The following is a 13,810-nucleotide window of genomic DNA, read 5'->3' as shown; positions in this document are numbered from 1 at the left end:
AAGATATCTTTCCAAGCTATCGTCGAATGAGAGTACGTCGGACAATGGTTCTGTTAGATGTTAAGATGATAAAATGCAAGTAGGTTAGCAAATCAAAATGCATTATACAGAAAAGTGGGTAAACTGCACGCGTAGGAATGGACGTACATATGCAAATATCGTCATACACATACACGGTAAAATGAGTTTCAAAAACGAACGAAAAATACTCGACGTAAGAAGAACGGAAATCATGTTACATAACAGAAAATAAAGATACTCCCCATTTCTTAGCACTTATTACCTCACGAGGTTCCTTACTTTACTCGATTACAGTAGTAAAAAAAGTAACGAATAACTTTTAAAGCTACACGAATGTATAATATAACTCAATTATCTATTCAAAATTTTATTAGGTTCCTCTATACTAATGCATTCAACTGAAAATCAATTTCAGGTGAATATCTAGAACTGTATAAAATAATAAAACGCCGATTTACCGTTTTCAATAATTATTCCTCCAAACTCATCGCTATTCTCGATGCAAAGCATACATTAATTTCACATCTCACAAAACACAAAACGCCTTAGAAAACATTTATGAAAGAATCCCTATCCACCCACTCCACAATGCGAAATTCTTCATGGATTTGTCGATATTAAACATTTCTCTTTCCCTATGGCAAAACTGTTCACAAATAGGAGTGAAAAAAAAGACGGTCAATGAATCAACTGCATTACAGAAAGGCACTGTGTATAGTAAAATTCTTATTTCACATTATTCGTACATTTTCATCGGAAGGATCGCTCCCTTTTCGGTCCTATCGCAAATTTCTCGTGTTTATCGTTTATTCGCGGGATTAATTTATTCCTGTTTCGGTTCCTGTTTGCGACGCGGCGTTCATTCTGTCGGCAATGTATTGTGCTGCTCATTGAATATGTAGGGGCCGGCGTTCGTGCTCGCACGCTATCTTCCGACGTAATATTACGTATTACCTGCAACCGTGCGCGCTTCGGGGATTGTATTTTTGAACGCGTCGGTATTACCGCCATCACCGAATGGAGCCCTTCGGTAGCAGCCATCCCGGCGACGCGACGCGACGCGAAACGACGCGGTGACCGCTTAGCTTAGGACCAATGCAGACGAACGGTTTTTTGCCATTTCAACATTTTGCGACGCGACTTTCTGCATTCTGACTTTTATCATATCACTGCAATTTCATGCTGCACAGGTGAATACGAGAGAAACTGACAGCATAAACGTGGAAAAGTCGCAACGCCGACGGAAAATCCTTTGGGCCTTGTAGCTGAGATGCGAATAAGATGACCAATGATGTGAAACAGTGCTACTACGAGTTATCATTTATACTATAGGCTAATTTCCTTTGGTTGTACGTATCAGTTAATATATTTAGCACGATAAAGTGAAGAAAAGACGATGGCAATAGAGAGTTTCGACGAAATCACGATTAAATGGGGATAATTTATAGTTTAGTAATATGTACTAAACTGAAGTTGAACTAGAAGTGAGTTTATTTATGAACAATTAATTGCAGCATTGTACAAGTTTAAGGAGAATATTACGAAGTTTGAAAGAGATTTGATCAGATGCAAGTATCCTTTAAAGAATTGGATAGAGTTTTAAATGTTTAAGTTTGAACAATTAAGTATCGGGAGATTGGCTCATTCACGCGGTAGAATTGTATTCATTAAGTTCAAACTATTTTCCTATAGTATGTGACGCATCACCGACTATCGGCTGATTACGACCCAATTCGCTTGCATATTAGTTTCTAATTCTTTGCATTCCAGTGGCGCTCCTCAGTTGCTAGTTAGTTAGACACGATAAAATTATAAAGTTCGATATTTGATATTAAACCTCGTATATTGCATCGATACGTGAAATATTAAAATAAAATAGCTTTGTTCCTTGATTCACGTGGGATTTCTTATTAAGTTTATGGAACGTCGTCCAAGTTTCATTCGAAGATATCGAATATCTTTAATCAAATACTTTCAACATGTAAATAGTTCATTCTAAACCAAAGATGACGATAAGATGTTTCATTCCCTAATACCTGTAAGATCGTTTCACTAAAATACTGTTCTTTCTTTCACGCAAAGAATATAAACGAACCTTACTTGTTTTCGCTTAGTATGGCTGTCTTACCCCGACTTCTCCTACCTCGGGGCGTTTCGTCGCGCGACGACCCCAGGAACAAATTCTTCCCGGTACTTGGCACTCGATTTCAGGTCGATAAAGTTACATTCGCGAAAACTGGATTACGTAGCGCTATAAACGCCACCCCTCTTCCCCCTGCAACGCGTAACCGTTTGGCAAACCTGGCTGGCTCTTGCGAGATCAAGTCGGTAATCTGATGGAGAGGTCGCAGCGGAACATATGGCCGTTTTGTCAACAGTTATAAACATCCCGCACTCGACCACCGACTTTCCGAGACGCGACACGTGACTGTAAACATCGGGAAACCGCCATACATAGTGTTTTAAAACGCTTGATTCCATGAAGCTTGAAGGCTGGACCTTAACACTAGAACTACCAAATGAGTCGAAATGACCCATTCCTTGATTTTTTCTTTTGTGATTACTGAAGAGGTACGAATATCTCTTTGAGAAATTACTAAAGAAGCAGATTAAGTAATACCTAAGCTGAAATTTAAATCAATTCAAATCTTAATAACTCCATGTTTGTAGTTCTTACAATGAAATTTTCAAAAGTCAGTTTATGTGCTCCGTAGTTCTAGTGTTGAAGGCTGAGTCTTGGAGAATCAAGCTTCATAAAACTCTGAGTTTTGGAGGGTTAAAGTCCTATAATGATTAATCCTCGAAGCTTTAAGACTCAAGCTTAAGGGTTTTAGAATTCTATAAGTATTGAGTTCTCGCAGTTTTGAGGCATTACCTTAAAAGTTAAGTTTTGATGGTTTATAGTTTTATAAAGCTTGAGTCTTCGAAGCTGTAGGACTTAACCTTAAAGATTAGGTTTTGAAATATTATTATTATAGATCTATAAATCTTGAGTTCTCGAAGCTTTAAGGTCTAACCTTAAGGGTTGAGCCTTGAAAGCTTAGAGTTCTATGAATCTTGAGCCTCCGAAGCTTCAAAGCTCAACATTGAAGCTTTAAAAGCTAAGTGTGAACTTTGAGAACATTATTGTAATAGTTTGTATTTGTATTATACATAAAGGAAACGTTTAACCTTTTTAGTAAATAACAGTATATAGAAAATTAAAAATAAATATAATTTGCAGGAATAGAAATAGAATAGGCTCTGGGTCCAGTAAGAATATCTTAATATCAATTCCTTTTCTATGAATATATATATCATTGCAATGGGTTGTATTTTTGTTTATTTATAGGGAAAGTTATAGGATGCATCCTAGTTTTGTGTTTCCATATTCCTGAAACTGCATCCATTTCCTCAGCCTGTCAACTTATGCAAACATTCCGCAAAGGATACATCTTCATTTCTCGCAAAAACAATCCGCGCATTGCATGGCGTAGCGCAAACAAAGCTGTTTGTAAATCTATGTTGAAAACGCGGAACATGACAGCAACGCAGCTGGTGCCCTCCTCAAACGAATCACGAGAAGAAACGTAGCCCGAATTCACTATCACGCGTCGAAGAGCCACAAACAGAGCAAGAGAAAGTTTTTCGTGCTCGAACGGCGTGAAGCTTGCTTCTTTTGTCAATCCTGCAAATAAAGCGCCGCGAAAACGGGTCCCGAACGAATACACGTACGCCGGAGGATTATTTGCAACGCAACATGGGGATGATCCCGTGCACGAATTCATTTTGGCAGCATGTTTGAAATTTTGTTGAAAACTGGTTCCTTTGTCAATGTTATCAGCACTTCGACTTTTTCAATATTAACTTTCTACATGTGGCGCCGTTCTTAACCCTTTGCACTCGAGAGGCGCCTTTCAGTCGCTACTTGATTTGACCCATGAAGATGATCAAATTTAGAATTCAATATTAAATTTTTATATAATGCATCAACACATGGAACATCGGCTTAAAATAATTCTGTCACTTAATTTATGCAGGTATTTCTTTTTGTTAGTTGTCAAACATATCATTGATATTTCATCAGAAAATAATGAATATTTGTTGAGAAAAATATTCTTGGTGCCGTTCTTAGAAGTATCCACACAATGTCGCTAGAACGATGAGATGACGACTATACTCGTCGGATACAAAATGTGTACATCCGTTGTAAAATTGAATTAGTTTTATTTAAAATAGAAATATTTTGTTTTAATCGATAATTTAATCATTGTTACATAAAAAATTGCTATTTTCTCATAACGAATATACTCGTTCGCAGCTGAGTTCGGTCAATTCACAGTAAATCCGCGATTGTACCTTGTTCCTTCATATTAAATTTGAATTTAAAATCGTATAACTGTTAGGGAATTACGTGGATTTGTCGTTTTTCGCACTGCTGGTTTAATTGGAAATTTAACGTTAAAGGATACCGACGTTAGTAATAAAAAAGACAGTAGAATTAAACAATGTTTGGAGACTTGCGATGAATGAATTGTATTAAAACACGGGTACGAAGATAATACGCAATTCCATTTTGTCGTTAATGTAGAATTCGTTGATACAGAACGTTGTTCGCAGCGATGAATTTTTGTTCGTACCACACTGTCAGCTTTCGGGGAAAACGCGCTTTCAGGTTCGTTACGTGGAATAGAGAAGGAGATAAAATCCCGGCTCTATTACAGGGAAATTTATTCCGAATTAAGTGAAGTGAAACTTGCTCGTCGGGTAAATAAAGCGAGACTCGTTTAAACCCCCCGCCCCCCCCTTAACCTAAATAAAACACACTTACCGAGCAAATTGGTAATCATTTTTTACATCTGCGGACAGTTTATGCACTTCCATTGACACTAATTTCATAGTAACTCAGTTCGTTTTATTAACACGTTGACTGCCGCACGATTTTGCCGAGACAAATGTAGAAAATGAAAACAATGTACCATCAACTTATGCCATTGAATTACGTTGTTATTATTACAGGTTTGAATTGTTGAATGTCAGTGCATTAAGTTGTATTACTTATAGAAAAGTTTTCCAATAATCGTCGTTTAATCAAATGAATTATAGTAATTCGATTTGGTTGAGGTAACCGGTGATCCCCATGGCATTCAACGTGTTAATCTTAGAAACCTTATACCCAGACATACTTACATTAACTTTCAAAATTTCGAGTAATCGAATTTGTTACGACAGAAAGGTTATTCAGCTAAATAGACAGATCTCGGTTAATCCCTTAATTCTATAGCCCGTGACATATACGAAATCACGAGAACCAATATTAAAACCAATATTAATCCTCCTTCATTCTGGGGTACAATTTGGTTTTCCTATAGAAACGAAAAGCTCCTGTTATTATTGAATTATGTGAAAATAAATTGAATGGCAACAATTCTGTGTTCATAAGCAAATGGGAACAAGGCTGCAAAGATTAGAAAATTTGAACGTTTGGAAAATTTATTACCACTTGCTGGTCCCGAATAACATTGTTTAACGAGAAAATTCGACAGTTAAGGTGTCAATCACGGAGAACGAGAAACCGCGGGATCATAAGTGGCGCGTTTATTTTAACCCAGTGAAAAATTTGCACGACGCTAATCTCCCGAACTCCGACACAATTCGAGGGTCCCAACTTCAATTAGGTTTCGAGCCGTAAAAATACGCGAGCGGGCGGTTGAAGCTGGGGTCGCCGCGCGCCGCCTTTGCCGCAACTTCCGCAGGATGTAATTTCGACTCTTTAATGAAATTTTTAAATTTCCCACCGACTTTGGATAACGCGCTAACCATTTCGCTCCGCGGCTTCCGAGGCTGGCGCCATTTTTCCAGGCACAATCAGGATGTTCCATTAACGGTTTGTGATGGATTTGAAATTCAATTCTCAGATACATGAATTTCCTCCATTTCAAAGTGTTTATTCCACAGATGTTTACGAAATAATTAGAAGACGCCACATTAGTTAAAGTTTGTGGCTTCCAGTACCTGTATTTATTTTTCATGCACAAACGAGGTCATTAGTGGGCTGCGAATTTACGTGCATTTACAGGAAACTTGGGATAACAAAATTGCATGAAACGCACGCGATACGGAAGGATATATAAACTATGCAAAGTGTAATGCTTTGTACGGTATTTATAAGTAAAAACAACATTGCTCCGATGTAATTTTGTTTCTCTAGCTATGTTTTTAATACTAAAACTACCGGACGAGTGATCCATTCCTAATTTGTTCTTTTTTCGATTATTAAAAAGATAGCAGATGTTCCTCAGAGAAATGATTAAAGAAATCGATTTAGCAATACACAAACTGAATTGTAAATCAATTAACCCCTTAACTTGCACGCTCAAGTTAATTCGAGCGCGCTAAGCAGGCCAAACTGTGAAAATAACAATGTGAAGGCAAAGAAAAAAAATCGTTTTATTGATATTTATCATTTACGTGGAATTGTAAGCTATAACACTTATTTATTTAAGAATAAAATATAGCCTTTTTCCATGGAACAAAAGCGCAGTATATCAAAATTGATTTTTTTGGCCAGTTTTTTTTTTTGAAAAAAACTGTGCGTTAAGGGGTTAAAGTCTTGTTAGACACACTCTTGGAGTTTCTATATGGCAATTTCAAATAGTCAATTTAACTACTCGTTAGTTTTAGTGTTAACGCGTTTGCGACCACGCATCACAAACGTATGTATGTCGCCGTTGATTACCGTTGCTATGATGATATTAACATATATTTGGCTATTATATACCCCATTGTTGCTCTGGCTATATCAAAGCATCACACATATACGAAATTTATGTAAAATTCTTTTTCGTTTATTTACTACGTTCTAAACGTGTAAAAGTTATATGAATAACGTACCACGCGAAACAACTACAAGAAAGACACAGCCCGCAATAAGGGTACTTCAAAATCGACCGTGGTCGGGAACCAGTTAAAAATTTGAATTTGCAGGTCTAACCATTGTCCTCGTCGGTGAATGAGAAACGGATACCCGAATAGCTGAAAAATGATAAGAAGTGAGCCTCGTAGAAAAAGATGGGGAATGTATCAAATAAATTTGGCTTGCGCGTAATGGCGAGTGCGACAATATTTCACGAGAGGATACGTAGAAAGTATAGAATAACGCTTCTCCAGTTGAAATATTATTTTCGAAAGAATTGTCCGGGAAGTATATCGAGAACACGTGCGCTCGATTTGGTGTCACGGTTCTCGTACCAGTAAACTCGCACGCGTGACACGACAAAACATGGAAGACATAACACACTGTTGGCGCGTTTCGAACAGAGAACTTAAATCTCGCACGTAAATTTCCTAATATGGTATTAACGGAAAATAATTGTTTTATTTAAAAAACAAACATAGGAATAGTTAATCGGATAAGATACAAATAAATAGAAACGATGTAGTTCGCAGTATACAGGTCTTTCCTCTTTCAAAGTCAACGCAACTCTCTCCAAAAGCTCTCGCCATCCGTACTTAAAAATCATTCTCTCGCCCATAAGCATTCTTCTCACTCACACTTCCAACAAACTCTCAACCACACCCTACTCTCACGTGGGCATCGCAACTCGCCAACCATTGGGCCTGGTCTCCATCAGACCCTTTCTCTTTTACAGCCCTCTTTCTGTCTTTCAGAATACTTGCTGTCCCACCGCCTTAAAACTGCGATACTATACTAATGAAATGAAATCCTCGCAAATAAGAGTGAAACGAATGAAACGCTTATTACACGCACAATACGAAAAATCCACACAATATTCGTGGAAACATTCATCCGTGTCAAACGAATAAATTTGTTTGAAGTTCAGGAATCTCGCGCGAACCGAATGAAATACACGCGAGCATAAAATTTCGATTCGTGCGATTTGCGATCCATCGAAAACGAACTGTCCCGTAGAACCTGAGTTGTGTCACGCGACATTCTAACGGAGAGTCAATTATTCAGCGACGAAACCCACGTAAGACAACAACAGTTGATAATCTTTTAAACGTGCCTCGGCGAGTTATTCTGTCGCCGCGAATTATGTAAATACCTGCGCCGCACCTCGACTAATTCCGACTAGGAAATTATTTATTAATAGGCAAAGTTGCCTTCCGTTATTTCAATGTTTAATACGCCGAATTTAAACCGGCCGCGGTCCCACGTCGAAAATTTCGCCCTCGAAATAATCGGGCTTTAGAAATTGTTGTGAACGGGCCCGCCAACCGCGATCCCATCGTTCCCGAAGAAATTAACGGTGACACGAGTGCGTCGAACCGCCGATAAAGTCATCAAAGTTAGCAGCCCGCTTTTAAGTGTCCTAATTATCGCGGGGGAATTAACTTTGCGAAACGCGGTATCTTCTGAAGTAACGCTGTACATCCACTTGTCGCGTAAAGTTTCAGCGGCGCGGTCCTCGTCATCGGCCTCCCAGCAAATTCACTCCAGGCCGCCTTTCTTACGGTGTAATCTCGCCTCAGTTAATTATAAATCCATCAACGGTTAACGCGTTTCCTCGATCGCATTCAACTGAACTCTTTCAGCGCTGAATAATTGCAGCCGAAACGTTCCGTGCGGACGGAATACATTTTTTGTTTAGTCTGTCGTCCGAAGATCGATAAAGTATGTTAATTTATACGAAGCGTGATTAACACTAATTGTACTAGTACTTTCTATACACCTATTCTCAACACATTGAGCGCCACGGTGGTCACCGATGACCGGAGCGTCCAAATTACTACGAAACAATTGCAAGAAAACTGATATTGAGTTAAAATGCTTAGTAACATGAGTAACTAAATAATAGTATAACTTAAGAACTATTATACCAAACTATTAATAACTAATTCTAGTACCACTTGCCTTTATTGTGATACGATAAGTAATGTTATACGAAACGCTCTACATTTTCGTGGCAGTCAACGTGTTAAAGTAACCGATTAACTGGTTGCAAAATAAAAGTGAACAAGTTGGACGGTCAATTTTTCTTAGCGGAACTAGAAACAGGAGGAAAGGCAACAATTGAGAAATTAATCGGACAATACAGGTATTGATACAAAGTTAAATGAAAGAACGAAAACGTAGAGTATTGAAACCAATTTCAAAACCGATCGAATCACCGATAGAGGTACGTTTAGTATTAACACTTTACCGACCGACAGCTATAGAGAACAGAACTATAGAGAATTTTATTTTTTATCGTTACGTCTCACTTCATCGCGATCGGTCTCGCGTCATTTGTTATTGCCGTGTCAATATTATTAATTATTTCGAATATTATCTAGAATATTTCGTTGACGAGATAGCAATCCAGAGTTATTCGAGATTGTTATTAAATTATTACTAAATTACCGTTACCGCGATCAATTTTACGATGTACTTCAGAATACTTTAGTTGAGAATAATAAATTTTTGATCTCCTTAAATTAAATATAACGACCATTAGAATGACAGAAAGATTACTGGTAATCTATTTACTTCTTCACTTAAAATAATAACTTCCTTTATATCTCACACCACTTTACTTTACCAAGTAAAACGATGGGATTCCAAATAGTACATTCAGCTACCAATTCAATAAATCTCCATGAATCATCGGGGATCTTTCGGAAAGTGGAATTTCATTTGCGACACAAATACTGTCGGAAGCTTCGACGACGAACGAAATTCAATTACACTCTACCGTTAACACTTTGACTGCCGCGTCACCCGATTTCGGGTGACACCATTGGTCAGGTAAACTTAAACATTCATTCTCTTGATGAGGTATCGAACAAATCGAATTTTGTTGGATGCATGGGACATACGTAAGATAGCAGAGCAATTATTCCGAAGATCCTTGACTCTTTAGTTTCTGCTTTATTAAGAAAACTATTTCCACTGCATAACAGTTTTAACAACCGTTTCCTTAACACGTTCCGTGCCGCGTGAGGCGTATACGACCAACGTTGAATTTTCCGTTCAGGCCGAAAATGAATTCTCATTGAAAAACGAAAAACTTTTTAAAAATTTATTGTAGAGTCAAAGATAGGTATTTTAATATTATGTATACTGCGGTTATTTAATTTTAATTGATTGTAAAAATGTGGGTCGTGTACGCCCCATACGGCCTGAAGGAAAAGTCTTAAAAAAATGGTCCGGCACGGAACGTGTTAACAGTCAAAGCGTTAATCCTTTGTCCTACGATTTCCTCCTTCCATCCTTCGTTACTAATAATTTATTGGAAGTAAAAGAAAATTCTGCTACGTCGACGTGTGCTCTAAGGTGTAATCATTGACAACAGAGAAATAATATGCAATTTCCATTCAAACAAATTCTATAATATTCATGTTTACTAAATTCCATTTGAAATCTTCACGAGTCTCGCGCGTTATTGCAGGGTTTAATCACATTTCAAGTTCCTCACAACCGATAAACTAGCATCGTTCCACCGCCACCACTCAATTCCCCGTAAACCAATCCCAAAAAAGAAGAATATCAAACACGGGAACGTCGCTGACAGCCGTCCGTGCTCGCGATTAACAGCCTCTCGTTCCAAGATTCTCGAACCGACACGAGCGACGGACACCGCGGATCCCCGTGCCGTCCGTTAATCCTGCGCCCAGGTATCGCTTCGATTATCGGGAGTGCAGCTCTTTGTACCGATAAAACGGCGCTCGTTTTAATTTTCCCATTTTTCCCCCTTTCTCCCACCACATCCCCTACTTTTTCCCTTTTTCGAGCGGCGGAGTATCGAGGTCGCGGCAGGCGCGCCGCTCGGTATTTTCATTTCCGGAGAGGTGTCGTTGACTAGCGGCGTAAAGATAATGCATCGATTCCATTCCCCCGTATGCCGCGGCCGCGCGGACCTTTGTGCGCGGCCGTAAAACAATTCTGGCGCATTTTTATTGGCGAAACATAGTCCCGCGCCGCGCCACGCCGGGAACCGGTCCCTCTATCTGGGAGACTATAACTCGCGCCCGTTGCGGTTCCGAGCGCGAAGAAGGACCGGGGGCTAAGAGGGTTAGCAAATGGAAAGGGGGCGCCTTCCGAGAGGGATGTTCAACCTCCCACCACCCCGTGCCCGGATGAACGGCAGAAAGAAACGACGGGAGGGAGGAAAAAAAGGAACGGACGGATAAAAAGTATTGGCGGAGGAAGGAAAAAGGGGCCAAGAACCGCTTAACAAACTGCTGAACTCACACCCCGTGGGATTTTATTTCTACTTAAATGGAGTTGCCGAGATACGCATTGGATACGGATTCTTACCGAATCCTCTCGCTCTCGGGTTTATTTGTACCCGTTTGTTAACCCTCTGTTCCAGCTATCGTCTCACTTTTGTTCCCGTTCTATCGGGACATTCGCGAAATCTTCTAGCGCACGCTGATGGAACCGGACCGTTTACGGTTGCCGTTGCAACTATATGGGATTATATTTGATATCAGCCACACCTCCTGTGTCGAGTTTACTCGAGGACTCGAAGTGGAACGAGGGAACTGAAATTTTTCGGTGGAATCTGCGAACCGGACGTTGAAAGATCGAGTCGCTTGTATATCGGTGATCGGCGGTAAGCTTGAGGTGGCTTGTTTTAATACTTTACCGACCGATAGCCTATTAATCGGCTTTTTATAACTGACGCTTAGTTTGAGAATCTCGAGTGACTGGGCCGTGAGAAAAGCGTGTACGTGACTGCGTGAATTTTAACTATGAACGAAAGATGCGAGTGAGAAGGGTGCAAGGGTAAGAAAGACAGAGCGAATGGGGGTGTGCGTTTAAACCGAAACAGAGCCGGCGCCAGGGTGAATCTGTGGCTGAGCGGCCGGTCGGTAAAGTGTTAACTCTTTTGGCTACGGCCAAGTTTGACACGGTATGCGTATCATGAATTGCAATTTGAGACAGTTAGAACTTTCCACTGTGCAATTGCGTTAGATTGAACTGCAATGTGTACAGCTATCGATGACGGAGATAGAATTGTGCCGTTGTAGTACCGTTTCAAATGATGATACACTGTAGTGATGTGGCGTATAGTAGCTAAGATGTTAACCCCTTGCATTAGAAACACGTGCCATATTGAGATGTTTTCGTTCTAAAATCGTTAATACGTCTTATATACATCGATAGTCTTGATGCATTACGTGTATTAGATTGTTCTGAAATGTATCAATATATAGAAAATGATTGACACGTTGAGTGCAGCGCGTGCCACGTATAGTATGTGCTAATTTTTGTAAAAAACTATTTTTAAGAAACACGTAAACGCGTGGCTGATAATACACGTCACAAAGCAGCAGAAACGTGAAGAAACGATATGGAAATGTATAAAAGTCACCAGAAATATAATTGAATATAACTGAATATTTGATTTAAAAAATCAATAGCTTTGTTAGGCAAATGTGGCTGGAATTTACGGTGGCACGGAACGTGTTAATAAACGAAATTAGTGCACGTACCCGCGTGAAATAGGCAAACACGACACTCTTCGCGCAAGACTTTGCTAAATCTCTGAATTAATTGCCAGCGCAAGAGGTTAACGTTGACCTTCCTTGGCTTGCAGTAGCGTGTTGGGTTCGTGGCGAATATTTAGGAGGGGCTTTAGTAAATACAAATGTTGTTTAATTTATATATTGAATATTGTTACTCTGGTATCAGTTGTAGTCTTTTAACTTCCTTAAGTTTTTCATTTTCCAACGAATTATGAGTAATGAACTAATTCCGTGGAAGACAGTCGTGAGAGAAATCGAAGTGCAAGGGGTTAAATGTTTAGAATTTGGTTTCGTGGATGTGGAATGGTTTGACGATACGCGAGTAATGATATATCCATCTCGCGAACGTAGTGAGAACTCATCGCACGGTCTCTATGTTGTTTAGTCAGCGAGGATACGTTGAAAATCGATGTACATTAATTATATGAAAACTAAGTGACGAACGGCAATTAGCAGGTGTACCATAGGATCATTTCGTTTCGAGAATTACGCCGTATCGAGCGTCATAAGTATGAATGAACACTTAAAGAGTACCTCGGTTAATATTATACAACATAATAACTCAATTACACGCGAAAGAGTGTATCATACAATAAAAGGTTATCGCTCGATCTATCACATCAAGTCCGATTACACAACTTTAAAACGTCGCCAGAAGTGACAGTCCGAATAGTAAACTAATGAGAATGGAAATCCGCGGTTCGAGCAGATTACACAGTGTCTCCCAAAAATATGGAAGCTTATAAAATACGTACACATTAACCGTCCATAGACGTGAATTTTTAAAACTTTTAAATCCAATCGCCCGTTGCCTGAATAATTAAATCATTCACGTTCAATTTTGAACGTAAAAGCTCGAAACCATCATTACAGTGTCAATCAACCGCAAAAACGGTGAAAATTCAAACGCGACGATATTCTTCTCAGAACCAGCACGAAAATAACAAAATGACACCGTTCCAGTTTCACAGCAGAAAAGCAGTGCTTATACGCGACAATCTACGCGTATTAACCCTTTCGCTCCGAAGAACGTACATATACCTGCTCAAAAGGTGTATGATCGCCTACATAAATATACGGTGCCCAAATAGTTATCGTTCGCGTGAAAAGAGTACACTCTAACTTTAGTAAATTCTAATTCTTCTACACGAGAAATTCTGTTTTTTTTTTCATTTCTCAGCGTTTCGTGTATCATTATTTTACGTGTTATAATTACATCGCACAGATATTCTTTATTATAATGATACTGTTATTATTATCACAATTACAGCGTCATTGTTATTACACTCGTAGCGTTACTATTATTATAACCGTACCGTTGTTGTAACTACAA

General features: G+C 39.1%; 1 protein-coding gene across 3 annotated transcripts in view; it reads right to left on the bottom strand.

Moving 5' to 3' along the window:
* LOC116430147 (protein amalgam) overlaps positions 1 to 13,810 on the bottom strand; it is a 181,632-nt gene that overhangs the window by 82,452 nt on the left and 85,370 nt on the right. The window lies entirely within an intron of this gene.

This window comes from Nomia melanderi, chromosome 3 (assembly GCF_051020985.1).
Source record: "Nomia melanderi isolate GNS246 chromosome 3, iyNomMela1, whole genome shotgun sequence".
Classification (NCBI taxonomy): Eukaryota; Metazoa; Arthropoda; class Insecta; order Hymenoptera; family Halictidae; genus Nomia; species Nomia melanderi.
This window is presented reverse-complemented; position numbering and strand designations above follow the sequence as displayed.